Here is a 19,996-nt window from a genome sequence, read left to right as displayed (position 1 = left end):
AACACCATCCTCCCATCTCTGCTCCAGGAGAAGCTCTCCCAGCTGAGCGTGCCTGACTCCACCTGCGGGTGGATTACAACTTCCTGTCTGACAGGAAACAGTGTGTGAAGCTGGGGAAACACTTCTCCGATACAAGAACCATCAGCACCGGATCCCCCCAGGGCTGCGTTCTTTCTCCTCTGCTCTTCTCCCTGTACACGAACGGTTGTACCTCCAGTCACCAGTCTGTCAAGCTCCTGAAGTTTGCGGACGACACCACCCTCATCGGACTCATCTCTGACGGTGACGAGTCCGCCTACAGGTGGGAGGTTGACCATCTGGCGACTTGGTGCAACCTGAACAACCTGGAGCTCAACGCCCTAAAAACAGTGGAGATGGTTGTGGACAACAGGAAGAAATCAGCCTCTCCTGTCCCCATCACCCTCTGTGACTCCACAATTGACATTGTGGAGTCCTCCCGCTTCCTGGGTACCATCATCTCCCAGGACCTCAAGTGGGAGCCGAACATCAGCTCCCTCATCAAGAAGGCTCAGCAGAGGATGTACTTCCTACGGCAGCTGAAGAAATTCAGCCTGCCAAAGACAATGATGGTGCACTTCTACACCTCCATCATTGAGTCCATCCTCACCTCCTCCATCACCATCTGGTACACTGCTGCCACTGCTAAGGACAAAGGCAGGCTGCAGCGTGTCATTCGGTCTGCAGAGAAGGTGATTGGCTGCAATCTCCCGTCCCTCCAGGATCTGTACGCCTCCAGGACCCTGAGGCGTGCAGAAAGGATTGTGGCCGATCCCTCTCACCCCGGACATAGACTCTTCAAGACGCTCCCCTCTGGCAGGAGGCTGCAGTCCATCAGGACCAAAACCTCACGCCACAAGAACAGTTTCTTCCCGTCTGCTGTCAGCCTCATCAACAAGGCCCGGAACCCCACCTGACACTCTTCACACCCCACCTCTGCCTCATCCTGCCACTTTGACACTTTCATTGTATACGTTACATTAACGCTCAGTTTGGACTCTTAGGAAAAACAATCAGACTGCACTTCCGGAATAACAAACAAAAACAGACTGTGTACATATATTTATACTGTTATTCTGTATATTTTGTATTGCATATTTTGTATCCTCATTCTTTTTTAATAGATGTGTATGCACCTACTACACCAAAAAAAATTCCTAGTATGTGTTTGATCATACATGGCAATAAACCTTTTCTGATTCTGATTCTGATTCTGATTCTGATGGGCTGGGAATACATAACAGGTCGGTGTTGGAGGACCTGATGGACCGCGAGGGTTCATAACGTAAAAGAAATTCAGAAAAATAAGAAGGCCCACAACCCCCAAGGCATTTAAAAACCATTAAGAGAACCTTCAAATGGATCCTGAAACATACAGGGAGCCAATGCAGTGATTTTAGAAGCGGTGTAATATGCGCCTGCCTTCTGGTCCTCGTCAGCACACGTGCAGCAAAAGTTGTTCTGTAAAAGTTGTAGACTTGTGATGTTTCTTTTAGGAAGACCAGAAAGCAGGGCATTGCAATAGTCAATACGACTGGAAATAAAAGCATGCATCAGCATCTCTCTATTTGCCCGAGAGAGGAACGGGCGGACTCTGGCTGTATTCTTTAAATGAAAAATAAAATCCTGTTTTTGTAACATTTTTAATGTGTGGAATAAAATTGAGCTCAGTCCCCTTAAAAGCCCCTTCCTTCAGGTTTCCATAGTGTAGCGGTTATCACGTTTGCCTAACACGCAAAAGGTCCCCAGTTCGAAACTGGGTGGAAACATGGCCATTCAAGTCCTTCTTTTACAAAAAAAAGTTAAGGTGACAAATAGGAACAAGGACATGTGCTTGTTCTCTGAAGGGACTTGAACTCTTGACACTCAGATTTAAAGTCTGATGCCCTACGAAGTGAGCCCCCAGGCCTTTGGTCAAAAGACTTGTTTTTGTGTATTTGCAATGAAATGTTTTCTGCATGTTGAACAGTTTTCAACAGGAAAGATATCTTTCAGATGTATCAATAAAAGTGCTGAATCGCCCAATATGGGGCTCGAACCCACCACCGTGAGATTAAGAGTCTCATGCTCTACCGACTGAGCTAATCAGTCCTTTTGCTGCTCTAGATATCATTTTTTGTTCTGTTTTTATTGATGTGGCCATCCTGATGTTTGATCAATTCCACAGCTGACCTAGTTTCTCAGGGAACAGAAGGCGCGAGACCTGGAGGGTCAGGATGGCCGAGCGGTCGAAGGCGCTGCATTCAGGTTGCAGTCTCTAATGAGGCGTGGATTCAAATCCCACTTCTGACAGTTCGGGGCCGCAAGTCTTTACAGTTCCAGTTAAAAGCCGGGCTCCTCATGTAGTTTCCATAAAGTACCAAGGTGTTGTCCTTGTATTTTGAGGGCAAAAGGAGGCGTTTGCAAGAGGACCTCAGACCTGGTCACCTGAACAGGGACTTGAATCCGGGACACTCAGATCAAAAGTTTCATGTTCGGGACCAAATGGTCCTTCGAGCCGAATATCTTCCCAGTGACCTGCAAGATCCAGAGGGAGGCAGGGATGTTCTGTGCCTCCATTGTCGAGGCGGCAGTGGCCCTAAGGTGGTCAGGGCCTATCGTGGCGGTAATCCTAGAACCCATTGGCGGATACCATTGGTGAGGGATGCCGTCAAGCTGAAGGAGTTCTATTGGGCCTTTTTGGCTCATGGGACTTCAGCTGACAGGAACTGACAGGCCAAGCGGTCCGCGGCTTTGGCATTCGCTGAGCCAAAAACTCTGACATGGGAGGAGTTTGGAGAAGCCATGGAGAAGGACTTCCGGACGGCTTCGAAGAGATTCTGGATCCGGCGTCTCAGGAAAGGAAAGCAGTACACAGTGAAGACGCTGTCAAACGCTTGGCTGTACTCATTCGCACCAAAACAACAAGACCTTCGATAGCTCAGTTGGAAGAGCGGAGGACTGTAGTGGTTCAAGCTGGCATCCTTAGGTCGCTGGTTCAAGTCCGGCTCGAAGGACAAGCTGCGTCTTGTGTTATGTCTGCCGGCAAAGAATGGCAATACCGTCTTGTCTGAAGGACCTCCGCTTCCCTGTCAATGGAGTTGGACTTGAGTCTTTGTCACGCAGTCTGAAATTGGCAAACAGCAAATTCTGATTGAGTGATCATTTGAGTGTCTATGTGAATACGTTTCATCTCAACTCCTGCTGGAAAAGAACAGCCATTTCCATGAGAGCACAAGACCCCTGGATTGTACCCGAAAATACTTTGTGCTTTGCGCTCATCAGAGAGCAAAGTTTTTGTCCTGGTTTGCAAAGCCTCCATTATTTAAACTTGTGTCCCCCTTAAACCTTGAAGGGAGGGGGATACCGGAGACACTGCCCAGAGGGGCGGAGAATGTAGTGGTTTTGACCAAGGACTTTCACCCTACGGAGGCACATTTAAAATTATTAGGCAAGGGGTTGACATTTGTACCTACGATTGACTTATACAAAAATCAAAAAATTCAAAGAAAATTGGACATACAGGATTACCACCGGAAACTTAGAATTATGGAATATTTTGAAGGTAGGGCGGAGCAGGAACAACGACCGTTCTCAGGGCCGTCCACTTGGTTGCCACCCCCGGAAATGATGTCACCGGAACTAAAAGCACTGATTGAGGGTGACCAAAAAGATTTGGCACGTTTCGGATGGACACGACGGGAGAGACCAAATATCTCCCAGGCCGAAGTAAGGGCGTTAAGGGAATTGATGTCTAACAAACATATAATAATAAAACCGGCGGATAAAGGAAGTTCGGTAGTAATTATGGGACGAGACCAATACATTCAAGAAGGTTATCGACAATTAAAGGATCAGGAATACTATAAAAAATTAGACGGCCCGATTTATTTGGAGACCATCCCAATGGTACAAAGAATTATGATGGAATTGTATCGAAAAAAATTTATTACGGCCAAACAAAGAAATTACCTGATTGGAACCGGGGAACCGAGGGCAAGGAGATTTTATATGTTACCCAAAATCCATAAAAAGCCGGAACAATGGAATCCGCCGTTTGTGACTCCACCAGGCAGGCCTATCGTTTCGGATTGCGGAAGCGAGACCTACGGAACAGCGCAATACATCGACCATTTTTTGAACCCCTTATCGACCAAACACCCGGCGTATGTCAAGGACACTTATCATTTCATCGAATTAGTTAAAAACTTTAAAATCCCAGTGAATTCATTTTTCTTTTCCCTGGACGTTAACAACATGTACACGAACATAGACACGAAAGCCGGACTAGCAGCAGTCAAATACATATTTAATAAATACCCAGATAAGAGAAGACCGGACAAGGCCATTTTGGAACTATTGGAAATAAATTTAACCCGGAACGACTTTGAATTCAACTCTGAATTTTATTTGCAAATTAAGGGGACGGCGATGGGGAAAAGGTTCTCCCCCGCATATGCAAACATTTTTATGGCCAAGTGGGAGGAGGAGGCCTTAGGAAAATGCCCGATACAGCCGTTACATTATTTAAGGTATTTGGACGATATATGGGGCATTTGGTCGGGATCAAAGGAAGACTTTCTAAAATTCATAGACATTTTAAATTCACACGATCCCTCCATAAAATTAAAATACGAAATCAATGACAATTCAATCAATTTTTTGGACACAACGGTGTATAAGGGACCCAAATTTTGGACAAACAATACATTAGACATTAAAGTTTTCTTTAAAGAAATGGACACGCACGCACTTCTGTTCAAGAATAGTTTTCACCCAAAACATACTTTTAGAGGCATAGTTAAATCCCAACTGTTACGATTTGACCGGATTTGTACACAGGAGGAAGACTTTTGGGAAGCAGTAAGGATTCTATTTAAGGCATTAAGACAACGGGGGTATAGAAGGCCAATGCTGCAACATTGTCTGAAGACTTTCAGGGACAGGACAAGAAAGGATGATACAAGAGGCATTCCGATAATCACCTATTTTTCCACGGCAAGTAGGGTAATCACCTCCATAATAAAGAAAAACTACAAAGAGAAACTTGGGAACATGGATGCCTGGTCAAAATGTACCCCCATCAGAGCCTACAGAAAACACAAAAGCCTCAGAGACATGTTGGTCAAGGCAAGAATAAAACCATTCCGGAGAGAGACCAAGGAACCCACGCCGAAATACTTTTATAAACTTAAATTCATAACTAATAGGACGAACAACAGAGTAATTAAAATCAAACAAAATTTCACTTTAAGTACATCCAATTGTGTATATGTACTATTTTGCGCAAAATGCAGAAAACAATATGTCGGCGAGACCAAAAATTCGATTAGAATCAGAATGTGGCAACATAGATATAACATTAAAAACAAAAAAGGAATGGATAAGCCATTGGTTCGCCATTTTGGACGACATGGGTTAAGGGAAATGCGAGTGGCGGGATTGCAAACTAATTTGGGATGGGAAGACAGGGATAGAAAAAGGGCAGAAAGGAATTGGATTCGGATTCTGGGTACTAAAATGCCGGGGGGACTAAATAAGGCTTAAAAGGAAGAAAGGGTGGGAAGGAAGGTGGATGAACGGGAGGAGGAATGGGGGCCCTAGCCCCAACCCCTAACCCTAACCCTAACCCTAACCCTAACCCTAACCCTAACCTTGGCCCTAACCCTAACCCTAACCCTAACCCTGGCCCTAACCCTAACCCTAACCCTGGCCCTAACCCTAACCCTAACCCTAGCCCTAACCCTAACCCTAACCCTAGCCCTAACCCTAACCCTAACCCTAACCCTAACCCTAACCCTAACCCTAACCCTAGCCCTAACCCTAACCCTAACCCTAACCCTAACCCTAGGCCCAACCCTAACCCTAACCCTACCCCCAACCCTAACCCTAACCCTAACCCCAATAAATAAATAAATAAATAAACATATAAATATATAATTATATAAATATGTAAATATATCAATAAATGAATAAATATCTAAAAACACATAAATATATAAATACATGAATGGGTAGACATCATCTATAAGGTTCAATTCATGGGGAAAGGGAAGGAAGGAAAAAAGAGAATGGAGAAGTTAAAAGACAAGTGAAACTTTCAAGTTTGGTTTAGACACTTTAAAGTTGGAGTGCAAGTTGAAAGTGCCTCACTTTGCACTTTGCTTTTGTTGGATCAACACCAGCTGCATTAGTTGTGTGAATTGATCAGTGGTGTGTTTGCCTGAAGAAGGCCCACAGCGGCCGAAACGTCGCGAGAACACACCCACCAAGCCTTTTAAGGTCTTTTTTGTTTAAGAACTTTATTTGTTTGCTTGTTTACTTGTTTGTTTGTGTGTTTGTTTATTTGTTTATTTTTACATTTCTTAAAATAAAAAAAATCCAAAAAAATTTACAAAATCAGATAAAAATAAAGAAAAAAATCACAAAACATAAAAAATCATAAAAAAATACATACAATTTCATACTCGGTGTACCAACATGGACCCAAGGGAGGGGGGTTGGACACTAGTGCAGCACGGGAGGCGTCGTGCCCGTGCCCACAGGAGGGACACACGACCGCAAGGGGCCATCTCCCAGTCCCGACAGGGGGGAGGTCCCAACTGGAGGGGGGCCAGAGCATTCTCTACTGCCCCCCCGAATAGAGGGGGCAGGGGGGCTCAGCCCTACACGCCTAACTGGCCAGTGCCACCTTCAGGTCAATGGACCTCCTCCCGTCGTCCGCCAAGACAAGCTCGCACGCAGTCTCGCTCCTACGCATCTGTAGTGAGTCAAGGAGTGGGGAGGAATCACCAATGGCCAAGATGGAGAACGGAGACTCGAACGCACCAACAACCAATGGATCCGGCAATGGGACAGAGGGTGCGAAGATTCCTAAAAGTGATTAAGATGATACACCACTTGGAAAATGTGACCCCCGGACCAGACTACGAGGGGCCGAGAGTGATCAACAGGGTGGTGGACATCTTGACCACGATGATCAAACCGGCTTCCCCTTCCTCGATAACGGAGGAGTTAATTTGGGGGAATGCCAAAAATTGGGGCCACACAACATTGGTGATTCTCCAAGACCATTACCAGGCTTCCCTAGAGGAAACATTGAGGGAAATAACGGACAATTGGATCCAAGATTGGAACCAACTATTTGAGGTTGCAGTGAGATGGGCCCAACGAAACCTTCCCCGACTGAGGAGACAAGTCATCGAACATGCAAGGGCAAGGATTGCCTCATGTGCGCCAGTGGCAGGGGGAATAGGCCAGTCGTTAGGAGAAGATGGAGTCCCGGATCAACAGGAAGTCCAACAATCCAACCAAGAAGTCCGACAACCTGACCAGCCGAGACCCGGACCTGTGGCTAGGAATTCCGTTGGAACCATGACGGAGCCGGGGGAAGATCCCGTAACCCTACAGAGGAATGAAGTAGAGGGGCCACCAACGCAAGCACCGGTGGCTTCGGAGGGACCCCAGCAGGAATTTGGTGATTCGCCCAAGCCACAGAGGAGAGAGAGGAGAGAGAGGAAAAGAGAAAAAACAAAAGAAAGAACAGCAAGCACACAGGCGGTCGAACAACTGATAGATGTAGGGGGGAGAGATAACACGACACAAAGAGACGGACCGAGGAGTGAAGGGGAACAGAGTTGTTTGATGGATGACACACATGGGGCAGACCTAGATACGACGCCCACGTTACCTCTGATAGGCAGTGGAAGAAGAGCCGACATATATACAGAGATGATGGAAGAACAGAATATGGAACTGGAATTAGAGGATACAGAGAGCACTTCGGATTCGGAATCGGCGAGAGAGGAAGACACTCGGGAATCCGAGGAAGAAGAGGACTGCGCACCCACCCCGGAATGGCCGAGATTCAGAGTAACAAGGCATGCAAATACCAACCGTAAAAACACACAATGGGAGTTGACGGTCAACAAACGGTGGTTGATTCTGGGAGACTCGAATGTGTCCAGGTTCCCACAACACACTCTCCCGGATTTGCAGATAGATAGCTTCCCGGGGGCCACATTTCGCAATGCCGAACTGTTGATGGCGAAGGCGAAGGTGGTGGGCATAGTGGAGAAAGTAGTGTTGTCATTCGGAATCAACTGTAAAGAGCAAAACTTTAGGGCCACAGCCTGCAAACAACTGCAGGGTGCGTTCAAGGAAGCCAAGAAGCGGTTTCCACAGGCAGACATCTGGATCCCGTTAATCCATTTCTCCACCGACCTCCAGGAAGAACATCAGGGGGTACTGTTGCAGATGAACGACCATATTTCCCGGCATATGCCCTGCATCCCCCTACTGCCGGAGGTACACTTTGAGACGGTGGGGGATTGCATTCATTGGACCGAGTTGACAGCATTACACATGCTGGAGCATTGGATCGATTATTTAAACTTGTGTCCCCCTTAAACCTTGAAGGGAGGGGGATACCGGAGACACTGCCCAGAGGGGCGGAGAATGTAGTGGTTTTGACCAAGGACTTTCACCCTACGGAGGCACATTTAAAATTATTAGGCAAGGGGTTGACATTTGTACCTACGATTGACTTATACAAAAATCAAAAAATTCAAAGAAAATTGGACTTACAGGATTACCACCGGAAACTTAGAATTATGGAATATTTTGAAGGTAGGGCGGAGCAGGAACAACGACCGTTCTCAGGGCCGTCCACTTGGTTGCCACCCCCGGAAATGATGTCACCGGAACTAAAAGCACTGATTGAGGGTGACCAAAAAGATTTGGCACGTTTCGGATGGACACGACGGGAGAGACCAAATATCTCCCAGGCCGAAGTAAGGGCGTTAAGGGAATTGATGTCTAACAAACATATAATAATAAAACCGGCGGATAAAGGAAGTTCGGTAGTAATTATGGGACGAGACCAATACATTCAAGAAGGTTATCGACAATTAAAGGATCAGGAATACTATAAAAAATTAGACGGCCCGATTTATTTGGAGACCATCCCAATGGTACAAAGAATTATGATGGAATTGTATCGAAAAAAATTTATTACGGCCAAACAAAGAAATTACCTGATTGGAACCGGGGAACCGAGGGCAAGGAGATTTTATATGTTACCCAAAATCCATAAAAAGCCGGAACAATGGAATCCGCCGTTTGTGACTCCACCAGGCAGGCCTATCGTTTCGGATTGCGGAAGCGAGACCTACGGAACAGCGCAATACATCGACCATTTTTTGAACCCCTTATCGACCAAACACCCGGCGTATGTCAAGGACACTTATCATTTCATCGAATTAGTTAAAAACTTTAAAATCCCAGTGAATTCATTTTTCTTTTCCCTGGACGTTAACAACATGTACACGAACATAGACACGAAAGCCGGACTAGCAGCAGTCAAATACATATTTAATAAATACCCAGATAAGAGAAGACCGGACAAGGCCATTTTGGAACTATTGGAAATAAATTTAACCCGGAACGACTTTGAATTCAACTCTGAATTTTATTTGCAAATTAAGGGGACGGCGATGGGGAAAAGGTTCTCCCCCGCATATGCAAACATTTTTATGGCCAAGTGGGAGGAGGAGGCCTTAGGAAAATGCCCGATACAGCCGTTACATTATTTAAGGTATTTGGACGATATATGGGGCATTTGGTCGGGATCAAAGGAAGACTTTCTAAAATTCATAGACATTTTAAATTCACACGATCCCTCCATAAAATTAAAATACGAAATCAATGACAATTCAATCAATTTTTTGGACACAACGGTGTATAAGGGACCCAAATTTTGGACAAACAATACATTAGACATTAAAGTTTTCTTTAAAGAAACGGACACGCACGCACTTCTGTTCAAGAATAGTTTTCACCCAAAACATACTTTTAGAGGCATAGTTAAATCCCAACTGTTACGATTTGACCGGATTTGTACACAGGAGGAAGACTTTTGGGAAGCAGTAAGGATTCTATTTAAGGCATTAAGACAACGGGGGTATAGAAGGCCAATGCTGCAACATTGTCTGAAGACTTTCAGGGACAGGACAAGAAAGGATGATACAAGAGGCATTCCGATAATCACCTATTTTTCCACGGCAAGTAGGGTAATCACCTCCATAATAAAGAAAAACTACAAAGAGAAACTTGGGAACATGGATGCCTGGTCAAAATGTACCCCCATCAGAGCCTACAGAAAACACAAAAGCCTCAGAGACATGTTGGTCAAGGCAAGAATAAAACCATTCCGGAGAGAGACCAAGGAACCCACGCCGAAATACTTTTATAAACTTAAATTCATAACTAATAGGACGAACAACAGAGTAATTAAAATCAAACAAAATTTCACTTTAAGTACATCCAATTGTGTATATGTACTATTTTGCGCAAAATGCAGAAAACAATATGTCGGCGAGACCAAAAATTCGATTAGAATCAGAATGTGGCAACATAGATATAACATTAAAAACAAAAAAGGAATGGATAAGCCATTGGTTCGCCATTTTGGACGACATGGGTTAAGGGAAATGCGAGTGGCGGGATTGCAAACTAATTTGGGATGGGAAGACAGGGATAGAAAAAGGGCAGAAAGGAATTGGATTCGGATTCTGGGTACTAAAATGCCGGGGGGACTAAATAAGGCTTAAAAGGAAGAAAGGGTGGGAAGGAAGGTGGATGAACGGGAGGAGGAATGGGGGCCCTAGCCCCAACCCCTAACCCTAACCCTAACCCTAACCCTAACCTTGGCCCTAACCCTAACCCTAACTCTAACCCTAACCCTGGCCCTAACCCTAACCCTAACCCTGGCCCTAACCCTAACCCTAACCCTAGCCCTAACCCTAACCCTAACCCTAACCCTAACCCTAGCCCTAACCCTAACCCTAACCCTAACCCTAACCCTAACCCTAGCCCTAACCCTAACCCTAACCCTAACCCTAGGCCCAACCCTAACCCTAACCCTACCCCCAACCCTAACCCTAACCCTAACCCCAATAAATAAATAAATAAATAAACATATAAATATATAATTATATAAATATGTAAATATATCAATAAATGAATAAATATCTAAAAACACATAAATATATAAATACATGAATGGGTAGACATCATCTATAAGGTTCAATTCATGGGGAAAGGGAAGGAAGGAAAAAAGAGAATGGAGAAGTTAAAAGACAAGTGAAACTTTCAAGTTTGGTTTAGACACTTTAAAGTTGGAGTGCAAGTTGAAAGTGCCTCACTTTGCACTTTGCTTTTGTTGGATCAACACCAGCTGCATTAGTTGTGTGAATTGATCAGTGGTGTGTTTGCCTGAAGAAGGCCCACAGCGGCCGAAACGTCGCGAGAACACACCCACCAAGCCTTTTAAGGTCTTTTTTGTTTAAGAACTTTATTTGTTTGCTTGTTTACTTGTTTGTTTGTGTGTTTGTTTATTTGTTTATTTTTACATTTCTTAAAATAAAAAAAATCCAAAAAAATTTACAAAATCAGATAAAAATAAAGAAAAAAATCACAAAACATAAAAAATCATAAAAAAATACATACAATTTCATACTCGGTGTACCAACATGGACCCAAGGGAGGGGGGTTGGACACTAGTGCAGCACGGGAGGCGTCGTGCCCGTGCCCACAGGAGGGACACACGACCGCAAGGGGCCATCTCCCAGTCCCGACAGGGGGGAGGTCCCAACTGGAGGGGGGCCAGAGCATTCTCTACTGCCCCCCCGAATAGAGGGGGCAGGGGGGCTCAGCCCTACACGCCTAACTGGCCAGTGCCACCTTCAGGTCAATGGACCTCCTCCCGTCGTCCGCCAAGACAAGCTCGCACGCAGTCTCGCTCCTACGCATCTGTAGTGAGTCAAGGAGTGGGGAGGAATCACCAATGGCCAAGATGGAGAACGGAGACTCGAACGCACCAACAACCAATGGATCCGGCAATGGGACAGAGGGTGCGAAGATTCCTAAAAGTGATTAAGATGATACACCACTTGGAAAATGTGACCCCCGGACCAGACTACGAGGGGCCGAGAGTGATCAACAGGGTGGTGGACATCTTGACCACGATGATCAAACCGGCTTCCCCTTCCTCGATAACGGAGGAGTTAATTTGGGGGAATGCCAAAAATTGGGGCCACACAACATTGGTGATTCTCCAAGACCATTACCAGGCTTCCCTAGAGGAAACATTGAGGGAAATAACGGACAATTGGATCCAAGATTGGAACCAACTATTTGAGGTTGCAGTGAGATGGGCCCAACGAAACCTTCCCCGACTGAGGAGACAAGTCATCGAACATGCAAGGGCAAGGATTGCCTCATGTGCGCCAGTGGCAGGGGGAATAGGCCAGTCGTTAGGAGAAGATGGAGTCCCGGATCAACAGGAAGTCCAACAATCCAACCAAGAAGTCCGACAACCTGACCAGCCGAGACCCGAACCTGTGGCTAGGAATTCCGTTGGAACCATGACGGAGCCGGGGGAAGATCCCGTAACCCTACAGAGGAATGAAGTAGAGGGGCCACCAACGCAAGCACCGGTGGCTTCGGAGGGACCCCAGCAGGAATTTGGTGATTCGCCCAAGCCACAGAGGAGAGAGAGGAGAGAGAGGAAAAGAGAAAAAACAAAAGAAAGAACAGCAAGCACACAGGCGGTCGAACAACTGATAGATGTAGGGGGGAGAGATAACACGACACAAAGAGACGGACCGAGGAGTGAAGGGGAACAGAGTTGTTTGATGGATGACACACATGGGGCAGACCTAGATACGACGCCCACGTTACCTCTGATAGGCAGTGGAAGAAGAGCCGACATATATACAGAGATGATGGAAGAACAGAATATGGAACTGGAATTACAGGATACAGAGAGCACTTCGGATTCGGAATCGGCGAGAGAGGAAGACACTCGGGAATCCGAGGAAGAAGAGGACTGCGCACCCACCCCGGAATGGCCGAGATTCAGAGTAACAAGGCATGCAAATACCAACCGTAAAAACACACAATGGGAGTTGACGGTCAACAAACGGTGGTTGATTCTGGGAGACTCGAATGTGTCCAGGTTCCCACAACACACTCTCCCGGATTTGCAGATAGATAGCTTCCCGGGGGCCACATTTCGCAATGCCGAACTGTTGATGGCGAAGGCGAAGGTGGTGGGCATAGTGGAGAAAGTAGTGTTGTCATTCGGAATCAACTGTAAAGAGCAAAACTTTAGGGCCACAGCCTGCAAACAACTGCAGGGTGCGTTCAAGGAAGCCAAGAAGCGGTTTCCACAGGCAGACATCTGGATCCCGTTAATCCATTTCTCCACCGACCTCCAGGAAGAACATCAGGGGGTACTGTTGCAGATGAACGACCATATTTCCCGGCATATGCCCTGCATCCCCCTACTGCCGGAGGTACACTTTGAGACGGTGGGGGATTGCATTCATTGGACCGAGTTGACAGCATTACACATGCTGGAGCATTGGATCGATTATTTAAACTTGTGTCCCCCTTAAACCTTGAAGGGAGGGGGATACCGGAGACACTGCCCAGAGGGGCGGAGAATGTAGTGGTTTTGACCAAGGACTTTCACCCTACGGAGGCACATTTAAAATTATTAGGCAAGGGGTTGACATTTGTACCTACGATTGACTTATACAAAAATCAAAAAATTCAAAGAAAATTGGACTTACAGGATTACCACCGGAAACTTAGAATTATGGAATATTTTGAAGGTAGGGCGGAGCAGGAACAACGACCGTTCTCAGGGCCGTCCACTTGGTTGCCACCCCCGGAAATGATGTCACCGGAACTAAAAGCACTGATTGAGGGTGACCAAAAAGATTTGGCACGTTTCGGATGGACACGACGGGAGAGACCAAATATCTCCCAGGCCGAAGTAAGGGCGTTAAGGGAATTGATGTCTAACAAACATATAATAATAAAACCGGCGGATAAAGGAAGTTCGGTAGTAATTATGGGACGAGACCAATACATTCAAGAAGGTTATCGACAATTAAAGGATCAGGAATACTATAAAAAATTAGACGGCCCGATTTATTTGGAGACCATCCCAATGGTACAAAGAATTATGATGGAATTGTATCGAAAAAAATTTATTACGGCCAAACAAAGAAATTACCTGATTGGAACCGGGGAACCGAGGGCAAGGAGATTTTATATGTTACCCAAAATCCATAAAAAGCCGGAACAATGGAATCCGCCGTTTGTGACTCCACCAGGCAGGCCTATCGTTTCGGATTGCGGAAGCGAGACCTACGGAACAGCGCAATACATCGACCATTTTTTGAACCCCTTATCGACCAAACACCCGGCGTATGTCAAGGACACTTATCATTTCATCGAATTAGTTAAAAACTTTAAAATCCCAGTGAATTCATTTTTCTTTTCCCTGGACGTTAACAACATGTACACGAACATAGACACGAAAGCCGGACTAGCAGCAGTCAAATACATATTTAATAAATACCCAGATAAGAGAAGACCGGACAAGGCCATTTTGGAACTATTGGAAATAAATTTAACCCGGAACGACTTTGAATTCAACTCTGAATTTTATTTGCAAATTAAGGGGACGGCGATGGGGAAAAGGTTCTCCCCCGCATATGCAAACATTTTTATGGCCAAGTGGGAGGAGGAGGCCTTAGGAAAATGCCCGATACAGCCGTTACATTATTTAAGGTATTTGGACGATATATGGGGCATTTGGTCGGGATCAAAGGAAGACTTTCTAAAATTCATAGACATTTTAAATTCACACGATCCCTCCATAAAATTAAAATACGAAATCAATGACAATTCAATCAATTTTTTGGACACAACGGTGTATAAGGGACCCAAATTTTGGACAAACAATACATTAGACATTAAAGTTTTCTTTAAAGAAACGGACACGCACGCACTTCTGTTCAAGAATAGTTTTCACCCAAAACATACTTTTAGAGGCATAGTTAAATCCCAACTGTTACGATTTGACCGGATTTGTACACAGGAGGAAGACTTTTGGGAAGCAGTAAGGATTCTATTTAAGGCATTAAGACAACGGGGGTATAGAAGGCCAATGCTGCAACATTGTCTGAAGACTTTCAGGGACAGGACAAGAAAGGATGATACAAGAGGCATTCCGATAATCACCTATTTTTCCACGGCAAGTAGGGTAATCACCTCCATAATAAAGAAAAACTACAAAGAGAAACTTGGGAACATGGATGCCTGGTCAAAATGTACCCCCATCAGAGCCTACAGAAAACACAAAAGCCTCAGAGACATGTTGGTCAAGGCAAGAATAAAACCATTCCGGAGAGAGACCAAGGAACCCACGCCGAAATACTTTTATAAACTTAAATTCATAACTAATAGGACGAACAACAGAGTAATTAAAATCAAACAAAATTTCACTTTAAGTACATCCAATTGTGTATATGTACTATTTTGCGCAAAATGCAGAAAACAATATGTCGGCGAGACCAAAAATTCGATTAGAATCAGAATGTGGCAACATAGATATAACATTAAAAACAAAAAAGGAATGGATAAGCCATTGGTTCGCCATTTTGGACGACATGGGTTAAGGGAAATGCGAGTGGCGGGATTGCAAACTAATTTGGGATGGGAAGACAGGGATAGAAAAAGGGCAGAAAGGAATTGGATTCGGATTCTGGGTACTAAAATGCCGGGGGGACTAAATAAGGCTTAAAAGGAAGAAAGGGTGGGAAGGAAGGTGGATGAACGTGAGGAGGAATGGGGGCCCTAGCCCCAACCCCTAACCCTAACCCTAACCCTAACCCTAACCCTAACCCTAACCTTGGCCCTAACCCTAACCCTAACCCTAACCCTAACCCTAACCCTGGCCCTAACCCTAACCCTAACCCTGGCCCTAACCCTAACCCTAACCCTAGCCCTAACCCTAACCCTAACCCTAACCCTAACCCTAGCCCTAACCCTAACCCTAACCCTAACCCTAACCCTAACCCTAGGCCCAACCCTAACCCTAACCCTACCCCCAACCCTAACCCTAACCCTAACCCCAATAAATAAATAAATAAATAAACATATAAATATATAATTATATAAATATGTAAATATATCAATAAATGAATAAATATCTAAAAACACATAAATATATAAATACATGAATGGGTAGACATCATCTATAAGGTTCAATTCATGGGGAAAGGGAAGGAAGGAAAAAAGAGAATGGAGAAGTTAAAAGACAAGTGAAACTTTCAAGTTTGGTTTAGACACTTTAAAGTTGGAGTGCAAGTTGAAAGTGCCTCACTTTGCACTTTGCTTTTGTTGGATCAACACCAGCTGCATTAGTTGTGTGAATTGATCAGTGGTGTGTTTGCCTGAAGAAGGCCCACAGCGGCCGAAACGTCGCGAGAACACACCCACCAAGCCTTTTAAGGTCTTTTTTGTTTAAGAACTTTATTTGTTTGCTTGTTTACTTGTTTGTTTGTGTGTTTGTTTATTTGTTTATTTTTACATTTCTTAAAATAAAAAAAATCCAAAAAAAATTACAAAATCAGATAAAAATAAAGAAAAAAATCACAAAACATAAAAAATCATAAAAAAATACATACAATTTCATACTCGGTGTACCAACATGGACCCAAGGGAGGGGGGTTGGACACTAGTGCAGCACGGGAGGCGTCGTGCCCGTGCCCACAGGAGGGACACACGACCGCAAGGGGCCATCTCCCAGTCCCGACAGGGGGGAGGTCCCAACTGGAGGGGGGCCAGAGCATTCTCTACTGCCCCCCCGAATAGAGGGGGCAGGGGGGCTCAGCCCTACACGCCTAACTGGCCAGTGCCACCTTCAGGTCAATGGACCTCCTCCCGTCGTCCGCCAAGACAAGCTCGCACGCAGTCTCGCTCCTACGCATCTGTAGTGAGTCAAGGAGTGGGGAGGAATCACCAATGGCCAAGATGGAGAACGGAGACTCGAACGCACCAACAACCAATGGATCCGGCAATGGGACAGAGGGTGCGAAGATTCCTAAAAGTGATTAAGATGATACACCACTTGGAAAATGTGACCCCCGGACCAGACTACGAGGGGCCGAGAGTGATCAACAGGGTGGTGGACATCTTGACCACGATGATCAAACCGGCTTCCCCTTCCTCGATAACGGAGGAGTTAATTTGGGGGAATGCCAAAAATTGGGGCCACACAACATTGGTGATTCTCCAAGACCATTACCAGGCTTCCCTAGAGGAAACATTGAGGGAAATAACGGACAATTGGATCCAAGATTGGAACCAACTATTTGAGGTTGCAGTGAGATGGGCCCAACGAAACCTTCCCCGACTGAGGAGACAAGTCATCGAACATGCAAGGGCAAGGATTGCCTCATGTGCGCCAGTGGCGGGGGGAATAGGCCAGTCGTTAGGAGAAGATGGAGTCCCGGATCAACAGGAAGTCCAACAATCCAACCAAGAAGTCCGACAACCTGACCAGCCGAGACCCGAACCTGTGGCTAGGAATTCCGTTGGAACCATGACGGAGCCGGGGGAAGATCCCGTAACCCTACAGAGGAATGAAGTAGAGGGGCCACCAACGCAAGCACCGGTGGCTTCGGAGGGACCCCAGCAGGAATTTGGTGATTCGCCCAAGCCACAGAGGAGAGAGAGGAGAGAGAGGAAAAGAGAAAAAACAAAAGAAAGAACAGCAAGCACACAGGCGGTCGAACAATTGATAGATGTAGGGGGGAGAGATAACACGACACAAAGAGACGGACCGAGGAGTGAAGGGGAACAGAGTTGTTTGATGGATGACACACATGGGGCAGACCTAGATACGACGCCCACGTTACCTCTGATAGGCAGTGGAAGAAGAGCCGACATATATACAGAGATGATGGAAGAACAGAATATGGAACTGGAATTAGAGGATACAGAGAGCACTTCGGATTCGGAATCGGCGAGAGAGGAAGACACTCGGGAATCCGAGGAAGAAGAGGACTGCGCACCCACCCCGGAATGGCCGAGATTCAGAGTAACAAGGCATGCAAATACCAACCGTAAAAACACACAATGGGAGTTGACGGTCAACAAACGGTGGTTGATTCTGGGAGACTCGAATGTGTCCAGGTTCCCACAACACACTCTCCCGGATTTGCAGATAGATAGCTTCCCGGGGGCCACATTTCGCAATGCCGAACTGTTGATGGCGAAGGCGAAGGTGGTGGGCATAGTGGAGAAAGTAGTGTTGTCATTCGGAATCAACTGTAAAGAGCAAAACTTTAGGGCCACAGCCTGCAAACAACTGCAGGGTGCGTTCAAGGAAGCCAAGAAGCGGTTTCCACAGGCAGACATCTGGATCCCGTTAATCAATTTCTCCACCGACCTCCAGGAAGAACATCAGGGGGTACTGTTGCAGATGAACGACCATATTTCCCGGCATATGCCCTGCATCCCCCTACTGCCGGAGGTACACTTTGAGACGGTGGGGGATTGCATTCATTGGACCGAGTTGACAGCATTACACATGCTGGAGCATTGGATCGATTATTTAAACTTGTGTCCCCCTTAAACCTTGAAGGGAGGGGGATACCGGAGACACTGCCCAGAGGGGCGGAGAATGTAGTGGTTTTGACCAAGGACTTTCACCCTACGGAGGCACATTTAAAATTATTAGGCAAGGGGTTGACATTTGTACCTACGATTGACTTATACAAAAATCAAAAAATTCAAAGAAAATTGGACTTACAGGATTACCACCGGAAACTTAGAATTATGGAATATTTTGAAGGTAGGGCGGAGCAGGAACAACGACCGTTCTCAGGGCCGTCCACTTGGTTGCCACCCCCGGAAATGATGTCACCGGAACTAAAAGCACTGATTGAGGGTGACCAAAAAGATTTGGCACGTTTCGGATGGACACGACGGGAGAGACCAAATATCTCCCAGGCCGAAGTAAGGGCGTTAAGGGAATTGATGTCTAACAAACATATAATAATAAAACCGGCGGATAAAGGAAGTTCGGTAGTAATTATGGGACGAGACCAATACATTCAAGAAGGTTATCGACAATTAAAGGATCAGGAATACTATAAAAAATTAGACGGCCCGATTTATTTGGAGACCATCCCAATGGTACAAAGAATTATGATGGAATTGTATCGAAAAAAATTTATTACGGCCAAACAAAGAAATTACCTGATTGGAACCGGGGAACCGAGGGCAAGGAGATTTTATATGTTACCCAAAATCCATAAAAAGCCGGAACAATGGAATCCGCCGTTTGTGACTCCACCAGGCAGGCCTATCGTTTCGGATTGCGGAAGCGAGACCTACGGAACAGCGCAATACATCGACCATTTTTTGAACCCCTTATCGACCAAACACCCGGCGTATGTCAAGGACACTTATCATTTCATCGAATTAGTTAAAAACTTTAAAATCCCAGTGAATTCATTTTTCTTTTCCCTGGACGTTAACAACATGTACACGAACATAGACACGAAAGCCGGACTAGCAGCAGTCAAATACATATTTAATAAATACCCAGATAAGAGAAGACCGGACAAGGCCATTTTGGAACTATTGGAAATAAATTTAACCCGGAACGACTTTGAATTCAACTCTGAATTTTATTTGCAAATTAAGGGGACGGCGATGGGGAAAAGGTTCTCCCCCGCATATGCAAACATTTTTATGGCCAAGTGGGAGGAGGAGGCCTTAGGAAAATGCCCGATACAGCCGTTACATTATTTAAGGTATTTGGACGATATATGGGGCATTTGGTCGGGATCAAAGGAAGACTTTCTAAAATTCATAGACATTTTAAATTCACACGATCCCTCCATAAAATTAAAATACGAAATCAATGACAATTCAATCAATTTTTTGGACACAACGGTGTATAAGGGACCCAAATTTTGGACAAACAATACATTAGACATTAAAGTTTTCTTTAAAGAAACGGACACGCACGCACTTCTGTTCAAGAATAGTTTTCACCCAAAACATACTTTTAGAGGCATAGTTAAATCCCAACTGTTACGATTTGACCGGATTTGTACACAGGAGG

General features: G+C 45.4%; 3 non-coding genes across 3 annotated transcripts; all 3 read left to right on the top strand.

Moving 5' to 3' along the window:
• The first annotated feature begins 1,714 nt into the window (after nucleotides 1–1,714).
• On the top strand, nucleotides 1,715–1,787 carry trnav-aac (transfer RNA valine (anticodon AAC)). Its single transcript has one exon. It is a non-coding gene; the product is annotated as a tRNA-Val (tRNA).
• Nucleotides 1,788–2,228: 441 nt separating this feature from the next.
• Nucleotides 2,229–2,310, top strand: trnal-cag (transfer RNA leucine (anticodon CAG)). The gene has a single exon. It is a non-coding gene; the product is annotated as a tRNA-Leu (tRNA).
• Nucleotides 2,311–2,927: 617 nt separating this feature from the next.
• Nucleotides 2,928–3,014, top strand: trnay-gua (transfer RNA tyrosine (anticodon GUA)). Its single transcript is given in 2 exon segments — nucleotides 2,928–2,964; nucleotides 2,979–3,014. It is a non-coding gene; the product is annotated as a tRNA-Tyr (tRNA).
• The last annotated feature ends 16,982 nt before the right edge of the window (nucleotides 3,015–19,996 follow it).

This window comes from Doryrhamphus excisus, unplaced genomic scaffold (genome assembly GCF_030265055.1).
Source record: "Doryrhamphus excisus isolate RoL2022-K1 unplaced genomic scaffold, RoL_Dexc_1.0 HiC_scaffold_27, whole genome shotgun sequence".
Lineage (NCBI taxonomy): Eukaryota > Metazoa > Chordata > Actinopteri > Syngnathiformes > Syngnathidae > Doryrhamphus > Doryrhamphus excisus.
This window is presented reverse-complemented; position numbering and strand designations above follow the sequence as displayed.